The sequence below is a fragment of the Salvelinus namaycush genome, chromosome 1 (genome assembly GCF_016432855.1).
Source record: "Salvelinus namaycush isolate Seneca chromosome 1, SaNama_1.0, whole genome shotgun sequence".
Taxonomy (NCBI): domain Eukaryota; kingdom Metazoa; phylum Chordata; class Actinopteri; order Salmoniformes; family Salmonidae; genus Salvelinus; species Salvelinus namaycush.
The window spans coordinates 19,491,247-19,509,099 of record NC_052307.1 but is presented as its reverse complement, the minus strand read 5'-3'; the positions used below and the strand labels follow the sequence as shown (position 1 = coordinate 19,509,099).

General features: G+C 45.6%; 1 pseudogene; it reads left to right on the top strand.

Moving 5' to 3' along the window:
* Nucleotides 1-17,853, top strand: part of LOC120050852 — a 121,628-nt pseudogene that overhangs the window by 78,127 nt on the left and 25,648 nt on the right.

The following is a 17,853-nucleotide window of genomic DNA, read 5'->3' as shown; positions in this document are numbered from 1 at the left end:
CAATAAATCTCCTAACTGGTTGTAGGCTTTTCGACCATTAATATTTCACCTATGGGGAAGAGGCTTAAATCTTAGCGGTCACTCCAGAAAGAGTTGATGTCGTTGATTTGTTGGCTTGTGGCAGGGCTTATCATCATGTCTCCATTGATGGCCCTCCTACCCACCCCTGTGTGATCTTTTTCCCTCTGTGTGTATGTGCTCCCCAGGACGAGGAGGAGCAGGAGGTGGCCATCACTAAGAAGATGGCCCTCCAGAAGGTCAAGGAGGTGAAGGAGGTCAGCCCCATGTCGGCAGCTAACATCTCCATCACAGCGTAAGTCATGATATGGCGTTTGATCCAGTTTCCCCCTGCTTACCTCTCTGCCCCCCCCCAAGCACACCACACTGTATCCCCCTCCTGAGAGATGCTCTTTTATATTATTTTAAGTTTGTCTACATGAGATGTTGTGTTGTTTGTGGCTCTATATACTGTAAGTTGTATTATCCTGTCTGTAGGCCCAGTTTTTTTGTGGATTGTGTTCTGAGTTTCGAATGATTTAACCCTTCTGTTCCCAATGTCTGGTGTTTTGATAGATCATGTGTTCTCTCTTTGAGTCACTGTAGGGCTCAATGTTGTAAATGTGTGAGAAGCAGTTAGTAAAAGGCTTAAGAAGGGTCAGAGATACCTTAATACTCTGGCTCCCACCCCCACATAGGCTACACAGTATGCTGTACACAGGCCAACATGGAGCGGAGAGGGCAATGCCAGCAAGGTAATTTCATAAACAATGAGCATAGATTGAGCATGCAATGCTGTACATTCAGACACATGGTTCTGTGGTGTATACCATTGTTGGGCCCCACCACTAATCTCTTTTGAGCCACAGGCACTTAACATAAAATGTCAATTGAGCTAGCTAAATAGATAGTCCACATGAGATTTTGAGCATATCATAACACCTGCGATTAGTGTCTTCATAGTAGATGTTAGCAGGATATGTGATTCTGTGTCTTTTGTCTTAAATGTTTCAAAGCACTGTTTTATCTTATTTAAAAAATGTGATGTAGCCATCAATTTGAGAACCTTATTAATATTTGTTTTGAGAATTTTGTCCTCCAAATTTCTTCAAACTAATTATAAATGTAATGTAACTGGACTTGAAACATGGCACCTATAAATCTCTTGCACAGAGATTTGTGTCTCTGCATTGTGAGATATGACTATATTCACTATTGTCTTGGAGGTTGAACGTCTCAAAACTGCTACTATCATTCCTTTGTTTCCTCAGTCTGCTGGTCTCAAACTGAGACTCCCATTGAGTTGACGTCTAATAGGAAAGTACAGGGACAGACAGGTGGATGGATGGAAAGAGGGTGTCCTGTCCTCCTTCTGACCCTGAACTCTCCCCCTCTTTTGTTCTCCCTCCCCCAACTTTTGTTTTTTTGCATGTGCAGTTTTGTAAAGCAAAGTCGAGGTACACTCTCTCGCAGCTCGTCCGTCTGCAGCGTTAATTCACTGTGAGTGTTTACTCTCCGTTACACTTTACTTCATCACCCTCCTCCTTCCTAGCCTGGGTCCCATTCACTATGTACAGTAGCCAATTATTCTATCGTTATCATGCCTTTTAATGTTGGGCTTGGCTGGAAACGAACACAGAGAGGCTAAAGCCCACACTGGACCACCAGGCTACCCCCCCCCCCCCCTTCCTCCGTCTCCCCCTTGACTCCCAACTGTTCCCCTAAGCATGGTGTCATACCATTATGAGTTTTCCACTGTGTTGAACTGTTGCAGATGAATGTGGAAGCCTGCCTCAGTAATGGGTGTCATGAGATGGTATGCTCATGCTGTATCTACATATGTTTGTCATGATGGACCAGTGAATGTATTGAATACTGTACATCTGCACTTGTTGCAGTGACTGAGCTCTCCTTGTGACTCTCCCTCTCTAAAGAATGACTTCCTGCCTATACTGGGTTTACCACTCAGAGGTAGTCTGTTGTGCTGCTGGACTGGACTGGGCTGGGTTAACAGCAAGCCCCTGCTGTGTAGAGCAGACGTTCTGTAGAGGAGAGACTGAAAGCCGTTCTCACTCCCTGTCTTAATGACCCACAGCAAAGCCACTAGAAACTGTCGCTGACGCTCAGTGAGTCAGCAGTTCCATCTGAGCAGCACTGTAATGGCCACCATGTGCCACAGGACCAGATGCCACTGTCAAGCAGCTGGAGAGGCAAAACACACACACACACACACACACACACACACACACACACACACACACACACACACACACACACACACACACACACACACACACACACACACGTGTTTAAGATAAAGTCAAGTACTAAATCTCCTTATTGTAGTGCAATATCAACATCTGGGTCTTTCCCTTGTCTTCTTTAGTTTTAGTTCTCCTCTCAGTGAAGAAAGTTATTTGGTTTCTGTGTTATTTGTGTCGCCCCATGTTTCTCCTCTGTCAGTCTTTATAAACTCTTGTTCCACCTGTGTTTGTTTTCAATGTCTCCTAACCTGTTAATGGCAGGGAGCTTACTCTTAGTCTGTCCCTTGTTTGTTTCAATGTCTCCTAACCTGTTAATGGCAGGGAGCTTACTCTTAGTCTGTCCCTTGTTTGTTTCAATGTGCTCCTTTATGTGTTTTAGGAGTTATGTCTGCTCCCCAGTCCATCACCACTTGAGGTCAACTAACTTATGGTGGCCATGTCAATCTACTTGTATAGCATGTATACCTTCCTGGTGATGACCATCATCATCATCGTGTTTACATTATTGAAGCAGGATGGAACCAAAATCTTGTCCGGCTTCTTTATTTTGCCCTACATAAGCATGTATCATTTCCTCCTTATAGTATACCGTACACTATACTGTAAATTCACTCAAATAATCCCCTGCTTCCTCTCCATTCACCCCAAGTCAGAGACCTCATAGTTTAGAGCTATACTCTGTTGTCAGGTAAGTAATGGAGGAAAGATTGCAGCCCTGGGGTTGAAAATGACCACTAGGCTAGAACAAGTAGACATGATAGTATACAGTTGAAGTTGGAAGTTTACATACACTTAGGTTTGAGTAATTAAATTTCGTTTTTCAACCACTCCACACATTTCTTGTTAACAAACTATAGTTTTGGCAAGTCAGTTAGAACATCTACTTTGTGCATGACACAAGTCATTTTTCCAACAATTGTTTACAGACAGATTATTTCACTTATAATTCACTGTATCACAATTCCAGTGTGTCAGAAGTTTACATACACGAAGTTGACTGTGCCTTTAAACAGCTTGGAAAATTCCAGAAAATTATGTCATGGCTTTAGAAGCTTCTGATAGGCTAATTGACATAATTTGAGTCAATTGGAGGTATATCTGTGGATGTATTTCAAGGCCTACCTTCAAACTCAGTGCCTCTTGGGAAAATCAAAAGAAATCAGCCAAGACCTCAGAAAAAAAATTGTAGACCTCCACAAGTCTGGTTCATCCTTGGGAGCAATTTGCAAATGCCTGAAGGTACCACGCCCATCTGTACAAACAATGGTACGCAAGTATAAACACCATGGGGACCACGCAGCCGTCATACCGCTCAGGAAGGAGACGCGTTCTGTCTCCTAGAGATTAACGTACTTTGGTGCGAAAAGTGCAAATCAATCCCAGAACAACAGCAAAGGACCTTGTGAAGATGCTGGAGGAAACCGGTAAAAAAGTATCTATATCCACAGTAAAACGAGTCCTATATCGACATAACCTGAAAGGCTGCTCAGCAAGGAAGAAGCCACTGCTCAAAACCACCATAAAAAAGCCAGACTACGGTTTGCAACTGCACATGGGGACAAAGATCATACTTTTTGGAGAAATATCCTCTGGTCTGATGAAACAAAAATAGAAATGTTTGGCCATAATGACCATTGTTATGTTTGGAGGAAAAATGGAGATGCTTGCAAGCCGAAGAACACCATCCCAACAGTGAAGTATGGGGGTGGCAGCATCATGTTGTGGGGGTGCTTTGCTGCAGGAGGGACTGGTGCACTTCACAAAATAGATGGCATCATGAGGCAGGAAAATGATGTGGATATATTGAAGCAACATCTCAAGACATCAGTCGGGAAGTTAAAGCTTGGGCAAATGGTTCTTCCAAATGGACAATGACCCTAAGCAAACATCCAAAGTTGCGGCAAAATGGCTTAAGGACAACAAAGTCAAGGTATTGGAGTGTCCATCACAAAGCCCTGACCTCAATCTTATAGAAAATTTGAGGGCAGAACTGAAAAAGTGTGTGCGAGCAAGAAGGCCTACAAACCTGACTTAGTTACACCAGCTCTGTCAGGAGGAATGGGCCAAAATTCACCCAACTTATTGTAGAAAGCTTGTGGAAGGCTACCTGAAACATTTGACCCAAGTTAAACAATTTAAAGGCAATGCTACCAAATACTAATTGAGTGTATGTAAACTTCTGACCCACTGGGAATGTGATGAAATAAATAAAAGCTTAAATAAATCTTTCTCTCTACTATTATTCTGACATTTCACATTCTTAAAATAAAGTGGTGATCCTAACTGACCTAAGACAATTTTTACTAGGATTAAATGTCAGAAATTGTGAAAAACTGAGTTTAAATGTATTTGGCTAAGGTGTATGTAAACTTCAGACTTCAACTGTATATAGTTTTCATGCTGTTGTAGGAAAGTTAATTCTGTTTCATACACAGCAAAGAAAGTAATGTTTGATGTATTGGAATACGTGTGGTAGGAAGACTACTGATTTAGAATGCATGTGTTCAACCATTTCAAAATACTCTAAAGACACGCAAATGAAGCATGTCAGAGCATGGCCTTGGTCTACCATAAAGGCTTTCTTTTTACCTGTGATAATGGAGTGGGACCGGACTGTTTTGCTGTGAAAAAACCTCCATTGTACTTGCATACTGTGTATAATTCAGCATGCAGGAGTTTTATGTCTTCTGATATGGGATGTATTCCATAATTCTGTTTTTATCCTTCTCTTCAAATACATGTAACTCATGCAGTAAAGGAGAGTTTTTCAGTGACCCTATTAAAGGTGAACTACCCTGTCCCTCTGCTCTGTCTCTCCACCTGCAGTAAGGAGCAGCAGAAGTCTCTGAAGATGATGTCAGTGTGGGAGCAGCGCACCACTCAGCTGAGGAGACACAACCTGCGGGCCAGCAGTGAGGCCCTGTACAGCGAGCTGGACCCTGAGGAGAGGCTACGCATGTCCTCCGCCCTGCACATCCGCCCTGACATGAAGACCCACCTGGACCGGCCCCTGGTCGTGGAGCCCCACGACGGCCCCGGCCCCATGGGCCACCTCAAGCCCCGGACCCCTGAGGAGACAGATAACCCTGGGGACCCGGCCGGCCCCCAGCCACGTAGGCGCCACCGGGACAGGGAGAGACCCATCGACGAGGCCAATGAGAATGGAGATCCAGGCAAAGAGGGTAGGCACCATGTCCATCACAGTCACAGCAAGGACCCCAACGGGACTCGGAGTAAGGAGGGGAAGAGTGAGAGGTCGCACAGCCGAGAGGGTGGCAGGAGGCACCACCACCAGACCTCAGTGGACGAGGGAGGTGGAGGGGGAACTGGGACGGGAGAGAGAGAGCACCGCCACCACCACTCCCACAGACAGGCCAGAGAGGGTAACGGCACTGTCAACAGCGGACGCAAGGATGAGCGCAGGTCACGCCACAAAGATGGCCGCTCAGGAGAGAGATGCTCCAGGGGAGAGAACGGGGCCAATGGGGAGAGGAGGAGACAGAAGACCCACAGTTACAGGGGCCAGTCCACACTGAAGGGAGAGGAGCACAGCGAGAGGGAGAGGGGGAAGAGCCACAGGTAAGACTGTCTCAGTCCCTGGCTCTCTCTCTTACGTCTCCAGATGACTTCTGCATGACTATATTGGTTAACTAGTGCAAATCTATATGGTACATCATTTTGCAATGATGAAAGCATATCCCATAATGTTATTTTAGAGGAACAGATGTCTACTTAGTACCAGAGATCAATGAGTTGTGCTCTATGGTCATTTCCTCTGTTTCCCAGGGACAGATATGTGGAGTCTGAGGGCGACTCCATGGCCACTAGCACCCAGCAGGACCCTGGAGATCAGAGGTGGGGCACAGAGATACCTGAGGACTCAGACAACCAGAGGAACGTCAGACGGACAGGACGGACGGCCATCCACATCCCCCCTGTCACCCCGCCTGGGGAAACCCCCCTTCTCCCCAGTCAGTACCAACCTTAACCCTAACACTCATCTCCCAGTCAGTACCAACCTTAACCCTAACACTCATCCCCAGTCAGTACCAACCTTAACCCTAACACTCATCCCCAGTCAGTTTCGTAAATCTATTTTCACTCGAGTACTGTTAGTTCAGTGTCCTGTGTTGCTGAGGTGTATCTAAAGCTTTGTATGTGTGTCCCAGTGAACAGTATAGACTGTGAGACCATGCCTATGAACGAGGAGAAGAAGACCCTGGAGGCGTTGACTCGGACCGGACCCAGACCCATCCTCCCCTACAGCTCCATGTTTGTGTTTGGCCAGACCAACATGTGAGTGGGCCACGTGGCGTGGGCAGCTCTATACTATATGCTACACAACCCATACCATTCAAACCACACACACTCTGCCTTCCATGTAGTCCGTGGCTGCATGAGAACATTGTCACATGGTCCCACTTTTAACTCCTGTTAACATTATAGTGCATATCTTAAATGCAATTGACTAGCACTTTTCTTTAAATCCACACACTCACTCAAATGTCCATCTTTGTAGATTTCCTGTAAACCTTTGCATAAACCTACGATCAATTAACAGCAAACTGTGATAGCCTGTCTATATGCAGCCAGCCATTGTGTTAGCCTGTTGTTATAGTGTTGACAATCATTCACTATCATTCATATGTCATCATATCATCACTGTATATTATCAAATCAATTCTCTATGTATAATTTAATTACGCAATTTAATCTAATCATGTAACTTTAATTAACTAGGAAGTCGGGGCACCACGGGAATATGTTGTTTATAGAGTTTCAATTTCCCGAATATAACTCTTCAGATATTTTCATGTCTTATTGATTACAGCCACTTATTAATGTATTATTACCTCATCAGTCATATTCTGAATGTCTCAAACCCTTGGATATCTGCTCGAACCCTAGCCTAGATCATGAATCAGCAATATACAAATTGGCTTAATTAGTTATGTACTAACTAACTTAATCATTCACAGAATTACATAAACACACACACAAGGTGGTACATTGGTTACTGACATGATAGAAAGTCCCTAGTGGGCTAAGCCGATATGACGGCTTGGTAGACAAGGAAAGGGGGGTGGGGACACTCAAGAGCGGGAAACTCAGAGAGGATAACGACACTCATAGAAATTGCTAATACTTTGAACATGAACAACCGCTCATTCGAAAAGAAATTGCAATTTACAATTTTTGGCTGTCCCTCTCCGCGATCGCCGGTCCGTTTGCTGGATAATCAGTCTACAGGAAGCCTCTGGTTTGTCCACCAGAGATCAGAGTCCATCGGAGTTGTAGGTTGTTATAATGGATACTTCAGAGTCCCATTCAGAAATGTTCTTAGATTGGATGCGTTTACCAGACTAAAGTATTTAAACAGCTGGAGCCTGAATAATTGTTCTTTAGTTTGTAGATTTCTTAGCCATTTCAATGTGGGGACCTCGTCCCTGCGTTTTTGACTCTTGTAGAGTTGCCAACCATTTCAACGGGTAGCTACCGCTTCATGTTTTCTGATTTTGTCCTTTGATAGAGTTGTAGTTCACCCGGCATGTTTTGGTCTCTAGAGTGATAGCCATTCCAACATGGGGACCTCGTCTCGGCATTATCTTGACTCTAGTTTGTTTTGCCAACCATTTCAACATGTAGTGACAGCGCCATATTTTCTGGTCTAATGTAAATTTTGTCACGGGTGGTTTTATACTCTGTGGAAGAAGGGGGCTTTCCATGATGCCAATGTAAATGTATGTACTCACGGGGGCGTGGCCACTGACAAGTTAAACTTCATATGAAAACCCATACTCTCATTTAGAAGGCTAACATCACATTTCATCTTTTCACAAATAGTTATAAAACATATAAAAATATATGTTTCACAACATTTAGATGTAAACCCCATAATTGAGAAGTGTACACAACCAAAGACACAGTAATGTGTGTTTCATGTCCTTCGAGAGGTCACCAAATGAAAAAACTCGACATGATTGTCCCTTAAGTGTCCACGGACCATTTCAACTGCTTGGAATACAGAAATACTGTTCAATTATTCAAACTTTTGATGTCCTAGTGTGTCTCTGTGTTCCAGAGTTTACATTCCAATCTCAAACACTACAGAGCATAGAGGCAGCGTATTTTACGACCACCATAAAGTGGTCCTCTCCACCCTCCCTCTGCGAGAGAGAGAGGGCGCTGTAGAGTGGACCCACTGCAACCTGATCCTTCAGATCTTCACAGGAGAGTTATGACACTGTCTATATGCAGCCAGCCACTGTGATAGCCTGTCTATATGCAACCAGCCAGTGTGATAGCCTGTCTATATGCAACCAGCCAGTGTGATAGCCTGTCTATATGCAACCAGCCAGTGTGATAGCCTGTCTATATGCAACCAGCCAGTGTGATAGCCTGTCTATATGCAACCAGCCACTGTGATAGCCTGTCTATATGCAACCAGCCAGTGTGATAGCCTGTCTATATGCAGCCAGCCACTGTGATATCCTGTCTATATGCAACCAGCCAGTGTGATAGCCTGTCTATATGCAGCCAGCCACTGTGATAGCCTGTCTATATGCAACCAGCCAGTGTGATAGCCTGTCTATATGCAACCAGCCATTACTAGGAACAGTGTTTACATTAGATGATGTCTCGCAGGTTAGCTGTGTATATATTTCTCTCTCTCTCTTTCTCTCCATCTTTTCCAGGGTGCGGCGTCTGTGTCATTACATTGTGAGCCTGCGGTACTTTGAGATGTGTATCCTGGTAGTGATATCTATGAGTAGCATTGCATTGGCTGCTGAGGACCCTGTCCAGGCCAACGCTCCACGCAACAATGTGAGTCTACACACACACACACACACACACCACACACAGGCAGACATGCCAGACACACACACGTCCCCTCAATCTGGCAGCCATAGTCCGTACATCTACATGTACACCAGAGGGATGGACAACTTTGATGGGGGTGGTGGCCACAAAAAACCTGAGGTGCAGTCAGAGCGGGCCCTTTTGCTGACAAGTGCTAATTGAGTGACTGTCAGTGACTGACATAACGAGATAAAAACTGCTGATGCACAACATTTTGGGGAAATTGATCTGTGGGCTGCCAGTTGCCCATCCCTGATTTATATCTACACTGTCATGACATCTCCGATTACTCAGTCAGAAAAATAATGACAGGTGTGACAACAAAGTTCATCCAAATCGATCTGTAAGCAAGGAAAGGACCAGACAGCTGTTCAAATGAGCTGGAGGAATAATTCATTTTGCATGGCCTTTTAGCTGTGTTTTTTATTGCTAATGCACTCACTCTCCTGTTCAGGTGCTCAAGTATCTGGACTATGTCTTTACGGGAGTTTTCACATTTGAGATGGTGATTAAGGTAAGAGCTTGGATAGCATGTGATGTTTACTACATGCTAAATGACTGAACAAAAATAACATGTTTTCAGATAATTTTGGCAGCTGTCTTAGTCTTCCACTATATTAGACTAGGATTGATTTCTTTGTTTTTCACTCAGTTACTTCTATAGTTATATTGGCCTCATGCCACATCCCATGTTTAATTAAATGCATTACTAAGTGAGAGCTCTTTAATAATAATAATGTATTACTTTTCTATAGCACTTATCATAGAATCTCAAAGTGCTTCCAGAGCAAAAAAAACAAAGAAGCAATATATCATGACAGGTCAAGCAATATATCATGACAGGTCAAGCAATATATCATGACAGGTCAACCAATAGAGGCCAAGTCTTTGACATCCAAAGATGGAGAGGGTCAGTTCATTGCTTGAGTGAAGGGAGCTGGACAGATGAAGGTAGATGATGATGATGGAGTCTGCTGATGATCTTGTAGAGGGCAAGTCTGGGAACCACCCTGAGTCTTATAACCGCTGGACTTCTCTTCCACTCTGTGTAGCATCTACTTGGGTGATGTCTCAGAAGCTTTGGGCGCCAGAAAGCTCACCATACAAAGTTCAGAATAGTAGCCAGTTGTCCTCACTATGAGCCCTTGGCCTTAGCACTGCTGTATTCCTCTGTCTCCCATTCCTCTCATGCTTCAGGCGACTCCTCAAATTATGTTCTCAAAAGATCTGGAATTGGCAGCCAGGTGAAACAGATGTCCAGATGAATTTTTTTAGCTAGTGTTGTGACTTTACTTTCATTAATCTAATGGCTGTTATTTATTTAATCCACTAACTATGTTGAATTGTAACTCAATTAAATGAATGATGTAACAATGAACTCATTAGGATTTGGGGCACCACGGAAGAAGTTGTTTAACGAGTTACCATCTCCCGAACTCGAGAAGATAGATAAGTTATATGTTGATAAGTCACTTATTAATCATGACCTCATATCAGTCTCATTCTGAACAGTTGTAACCTTATTGGATCTGCACAAATTGGTTGAATTATTATTTACTAGCTAACTAAATAATAACACAGAATACACATACACACTTACATGAGACAAAGGTCCCGAGGGGACTGACAAGATATGCCGGCTTATTACACAGAGATGGAGAAGGGGGTGCGGAAAGTAGAGAGCGAGAGAAAAAGGGACATTTATCGTGGATACATTCTAGGACTGTCTTCACATTAATCATATACCTTGCACACGAACCGCTGCCCGTTTGGAAAAAATAAATAATGAATCTATTTACGAGTTGAATGCCGTTCGTTCATCGCTTATCTCGGTCGGAACCAAGCCCTCTGTCACGCCCTGGCCTTAGTATTCTTTGTTTTCTTAATTATTTTAGTTAGGTCAGGGTGTGACATGGGGAATGTATGTGTTTTTTGTAGTGTCTAGGGTGGTTGTAAGGTTTAGGGGGTTTATTAGAGTAGTTGGGTTTATGTTTAGTATAGTAGTCTAGCTGTGTCTATGGTTGAGTGTAGGTATCTAGGAAAGTCTATGGTTGCCTGAATTGGGTCTCAATTAGAGACAGCTGGTTATTGTTGTCTCTGATTGGGAGCCATATTTAAGGCAACCATAGGCTTTAGCTGTTTGTGGGGAATTGTCTATGTCGAAGTGTTTTGTGTCAGCACTGATGTTTGTATAGCTTCACGGTCGTCTGTTCTGTTTGTTGTTTTGTTTTTTCCTTCTTTAAAATAAAAGAAGATGTACTTTCCACGCGCTGCGCCTTGGTCCTCTCTCAGTCCCGTTGACGATCGTGACAGAATTCCCCACCAATGCGGGATCAAGCAGCGTGAAAAGCGGCAACAGGAGCAGCGCAAGGAGGAATGGAAATGGGAGCGTAATATGGACTACACTATGTGGGAGGAGATCGACAGGTGGGCGATCGACCCAGGGCGAGTGCCGGAGCCAGCCTGGGATTCTCTGGCGCAGTGTGAGGAGGGATACCGGCGAATGGAGGCAGCACGACGACGCGGTAGGAAGCCTGTGAGTCAGCCCAAAAAATTTCTTGGGGGGGGGCTTAGAGGTAGTGGGCCGAGGGCAGGTAGGAGACCTGCGCCCACTTCCCAGGCTAACCGTGGAGAGCGGGAGTACGGGCGAACACCGTGTTATGCAGTAGAGCGCACGGTGTCTCCTGTACGTGTTCATAGCCCGGTGCGGGTTATTCTACCTCCCCGCACTGGTAGGGCTAGATTGGGCATTGAGCCAGGTGTCATGAAGCCGGCTCAACGCGTCTGGTCTCCAGTGCGTCTCCTCGGGCCGGCATACATGGCACCAGCCTTACGCATGGTGTCCCCGGTTCGCCTACATAGCCCGGTGCGGGTTATTCCACCTCCCCGCACGGGTAGGGCGACGGGGAGCATTCAACCAGGTAAGGTTGGGCAGGCTCGGTGCTCAAGGGAACCAGTACGCCTGCACGGTCCGGTATTTCCGGCGCCACCTCCCCGCCCCAGTCCAGTTCCACCAGTGCCTACACCACGCACCAGGCTTCCAGTGTGTCTCCAGAGCCCTGTTCCTCCTCCACGCACTCGTCCTATGGTGCGTGTCTCCAGCCCGGTACCACCAATTCCGGCACCACGCACCAAGCCTCCTGTGCGTCTCCAGAGTCCTGTGCATCCTGTTGCTGCTCCCCGCACTAGCCCTGAGATGCGTGTCCCCAGCCCGGTACCACCAGTTCCGGCACCACGCACTAGGCCTAATGTGCGTCCCCAGGGTCCAGTATGCCCTGTTCCTTCTCCCCGCACTAGCCTGAAGGTGCGTGTCCTTAGCCCGGTGCCTCCAGTTCCGGCACCACGCACCAGGCCTACAGTGCGCCTCAGCCGGCCAGAGTCTGCCGTCTGCACAGCGGTGCCTGAACTGCCCGTCTGCCAAGCGCCATCTGAGCCACCCGTCTGCCAAGCGCCATCTGAGCCATCCGTCTGCCCAGCGCCATCTGAGCCATCCGTCTCCCCAGCGCCATCTGAGCCATCCGTCTCCCCAGCGCCGTCTGAGCCATCCGTCTGCCCCGAGCCATTAGAGCCGCCCGTCTGTCCCGAGCCGTCAGAGCCGTTAGTCAGTCAGGAGCCGCTAGAGCCGTCAGTCAGGATCTGCCAGAGCCGCCAACCAGACAGGATCTGCCAGAGCCGCCAACCAGACAGGATCTGCCAGAGCCGCCAACCAGACAGGATCTGCCAGAGCCGCCAACCAGACAGGATCTGCCAGAGCCGCCAACCAGACAGGATCTGCCAGAGCCGTCAGCCAGCCATGAGCAGCCAGATCCGTCAGCCAGCAATGAGCAGCCAGATCCGTCAGCCAGCCATGAGCAGCCAGATCCGTCAGCCAGCCATGAGCAGCCAGATCCGTCAGCCAGCCATGAGCAGCCAGATCCGTCAGCCAGCCATGAGCAGCCAGATCCGTCAGCCAGCCATGAGCAGCCAGATCCGTCAGCCAGCCATGAGCCGTCCAGCCAGGATCCGCCAGAGCCGTCCAGCCAGGATCCGCCAGAGCCGTCATCCAGCCAGGATCCGTTCCTCAGTCCGGAGCTGCCGTCCCTCAGTCCGGAGCTGCCCCTTATCCTGGTGCTGCCCCTTATCCTGGTGCTGCCCCTTATCCTGGTGCTGCCCCTTAGTCCGGTGCTGCCCCTTAGTCCGGTGCTGCCCCTTAGTCCGGTGCTGCCCCTTAGTCCGGTGCTGCCCCTTAGTCCGGTGCTGCCCCTTAGTCCGGTGCTGCCCCTTAGTCCGGTGCTGCCCCTTAATCCAGTGGGGTTAATGTGGAGGGTGGCCATTTGGAGGAGGCTACGTAAGCGGGTAGTGACTATGGTGGGGTGGGGACCACGACCAGTGCCGGAGCCGCCGCCGTGGACGGACGCCCACCCAGACCCTCCCCTAGACTATGTGCTGGTGCGCCCGGAGTTCGCACCTTAAGGGGGGGGGGGTTATGTCACGCCCTGGCCTTAGTATTCTTTGTTTTCTTAATTATTTTAGTTAGGTCAGGGTGTGACATGGGGAATGTATGTGTTTTTTGTAGTGTCTAGGGTGGTTGTAAGGTTTAGGGGGTTTATTAGAGTAGTTGGGTTTATGTTTAGTATAGTAGTCTAGCTGTGTCTATGGTTGAGTGTAGGTATCTAGGAAAGTCTATGGTTGCCTGAATTGGGTCTCAATTAGAGACAGCTGGTTATTGTTGTCTCTGATTGGGAGCCATATTTAAGGCAACCATAGGCTTTAGCTGTTTGTGGGGAATTGTCTATGTCGAAGTGTTTTGTGTCAGCACTGATGTTTGTATAGCTTCACGGTCGTCTGTTCTGTTTGTTGTTTTGTTTTTTCCTTCTTTAAAATAAAAGAAGATGTACTTTCCACGCGCTGCGCCTTGGTCCTCTCTCAGTCCCGTTGACGATCGTGACACCCTCTCGGAAAGTTGTTTCGGTGAGCCTTTCCTGTGGGCCACTTGTACATGCTCTGATTGTCCACTAGAGAACACAATGTCCGGTCTCCAATGGGCTGTTTCCAAAGAACAGCTACTTAGCCGTTCAGTTTTCTTCTCCTCTTCCTCGGGTAGATAGTCAAAGTTCCAAACCACTTTACACGCGTAGCTGCAGACTGGCAATGTCCTTGTCTGGTAAGTTAATTTTCTTCACCTCGTATTGAGAGTTTGAGTTTCTAACCATTTCAACGTGTGTACAACAGTCTCACGTCTTTCTGGTCTGATATGTTAATTCTTAGCCAGTCCTCAGCACTCTGGTCGAAAAGGGCAGTTCCATGACACGCTTTTCTGACCTCACTTGGGGCATGGCTACTTAATGTGCAAAGGACATCAAAAATGATTATCTCATTAGAAAACCAAAATCACATTCCTATCTTAACAAAAATAGTTTAATCATTCTTCAAATTCTATTCACATCAGGTTGGATGAAAACTTGACAGCTGAAGGGGTTTCCTTCCTTAGATACAGTATTTGGTTCATACAATATGACATTAGTTTTCTACATCTACCCACTGACCATTTCCCACATTCGGAGGTTAGAAATATTTTTGGACGTTAGAGTTTTGGGCTGGCAGACAAAGACATTCCTTTGGTTGATACTAATTAGCCAAGAGAGTCCTCTGCTGCATACAATTTACGACCGGGCGTGAGGTGTCACAAAGCCCCCACATCAATCTCTCCTCCCCTCTGCGGGTGAGAGGGGTCTGATAGAAGTTGATTAATTGAAAACCTGATCTTTGGACCCTCACAGTCATGACACTAGCTAGTCAAGCCAAAAAGTGTTAACCAGTCAGTCTACTTGCAAATCCGTGGCTCAAAAACTCCAGATATATGCAATAAAAACGTGATGTTATAAATTTAAAAAAATATAAAAATTATATATATATTTGAAACACCAAAAAATACATTAAATATGTACAAATTTAGAGAAGCTCTGTGCTTAGGCTGCTACTAGGGCACCATGTCAACTGGTTGATGAAAGGGGCAGTGCAGTTAAAAACATGATTTTCTCATTTGTTAAATTATATTTCCACACAAGGAGGTCGAAATAACACTCTGAAATTGTGAAAATTATGGTAATGCCCTTTCTTTTTTTTATGCCTGGAATTTCATCCTGTTCGGGTGGGATGGAACTTTTAGCCCACATCATGATGTCAAAATGTGATCTGATTATAGTAGACCAATGACTGTTCATCTGGGCAAGGGAGTGGGTTCTAGACTATCCTATGAGCCAGTCAGAGCTGTGTATGTAAATATCTTCAAATGTGTTTCCTGAAGCCCACATGATCAGACTGAGCATTTCAATGGACAAAGAGGTTCAGGGAAATAAATGATAAAATATCTATTAACACACACAGTGATTTATTAGACATACAGTTATGATTTAAAAAGAAAATGACAAAAACTGCATGGGAGCTTTAATTTAATACATTTGGTGTAGGACTATGGGAGGTTCCGCCACTCTCAGTGTACTGTAGCATCTAACCCTGCTCTCTGATTGGTCCAGATGGTTGACCTGGGCCTTCTGCTCCATCCTGGTTCTTACTTCAGAGATCTCTGGAACATTCTGGACTTCATTGTGGTCAGTGGAGCACTGGTGGCATTTGCATTTTCGTAAGTTTAATATTTTCTTACTAACATTCATAATCCCCTCCCATTTAAAAAAATAAATAAGAATTGCACAAGTCAAATTTGACCAAGGAAACTGATTCATTGCATTTTCCCAGACACTGGGTGTAAAATATGTAGACATGCTGTGCATGCATTTTTACATACACTATAATTAGTTTGTAATTTCCCATCAGAGAAATGACTCATCATGAAATTCCTTGCATCAGTACAATACAGTAGAATATGTACTCCTGAATAATAATGTCTGTTACCTCTTACTGCTGCAATATTGTTTTCATTATTGGCTCAGTTTTCTGTCCAACTGTTTTTGTTATGAGAATAGGGCCATTCAGTTGAAACACTATGTTTAGTCCTGTATGCCTGCTAATGCTGCTGCTGCCTGGGGTATTGACTGAACCTACCATTAGTTCCATAAAAACACAATTGGAGAATAGGAATACATAATGTCCTAGTCGTTTATATGCTGATAGAGCAACCGGTTGGGGTGTTTTGCAGTAGTAGGGGTTGTAATTGCGTTAAATTCACCTCCACAAAATGCAATATTTCATGCTGTGTGTGTGTGTGTGTGTGTGTGTGTGTGTGTGTGTGTGTGTGTGTGTGTGTGTGTGTGTGTGTGTGTGTGTGTGTGTGTGTGTGTGTGTGTGTGTGTGTGTGTGTGTGTGTGTGTGTGTGTGTACATGTGTGTGTACATGTGTGTGTGTGTGTGTGTGTGTGTGTACATGTGTGTGTGTGTGTGTGTGTGTGTACATGTGTTTTGTGTGCTATTGACTCAAAGTTACTCTTCTGTTTCCTTGTGGCTTGGATCTCTTGAAGGAGCTTCATGGGGTAATGCTTTCACTCTCTCTCTCTCTCCCTCTCACACTCTCTCTCTCTCATCTTGCCTGTCTCTGTGTGTGAGAGGTAACAGGGTCTATGCTTATTCCATAGGCCTGTTCTCTTCTGGGACACAATCATCTCTCTCTCTTCTGTTCATCTTTTCATAATCCACTTGTCTTCTCTCACATTCATCTGCTTGACCAAAGATCATCTGTGGTGTCCATGTTCCTCTCTGCTACAGGGGGCATGTCACCTCAGTGTTCATTCTCCTTGTCCCTTATCATGACTACATATTCACCTGGACTGCATTAGACAAATACATCTGTTGCTGTGATGAGAATTATCCTTCTACTCTATAGCAGCTCATGCTTTCATTACAAAACACACATAGTTAAGCAGTGACTACTCATACAAGGTAGTAAGAAAGAAAGCCATTTTCTCTGCATGGAACTTTAGTGTCTTCAAAACTGGTGTCATCAAGGTATCTAAATTGGTGACTGCTTACTGTGACCATATAGTTCCAGCCTCCATTCCCACTCGTGTGTTTGTTTACAACACCCTCCCCTAGCCACTCTGACAGACAGCCGGCCGTGTTGATGATGGACATTATTCTCCCTGCATGTCTCGGACCTCATTCTCCATGTGATCCACTGCCTAATTGTGAATGAACCGTACCGCCACGGCCATGTGTCATCCACTACTGTACACGGTCAGGGGACTCACGGTGCTAACTGCCTGGCTCAGCTGTCGTTGTGTTGGATGCACCTCTTGACATCCATCCTGCTGCTACAAACTGTGGAGCTAGCGGCCTCGAACGCCGCTCAGGAGATGTTGCAGGATGTGTTTTAGGGGAAGTTGCTTCCTTAAATCTCTCAACAACATGGCATTGTTCTGTCTTCCTTCAGACATTCCTCATCTGTCAGGTGTCCTCTGTCCGTTAGATACTGTATGTCTGATCGTACAGAAGAAACAAACTGTTATTTGTGCAACCCAAACAAGTGGCAGGAGTGTCTTCTTGGCAAATACAACTTGATTTGTGTCTGTTTCATGAACATTGCCTTGAACAATGAAAGCCATTATTCAACCCAATTATCCTTGATGGAGTGTCATTATGGCCTAAAATGCTATGTGGCATAGGGCCTTTTCTAGTTAGATCAGTTCCTCTCACTTCCACAATAGTTTCATATATTATAGGCCCATCTCCATTCATAATATTGTATTGTTTAGATTGTACCTGCTTATGCAAACATATTCATATTTTCTTTGTGTTGGAAG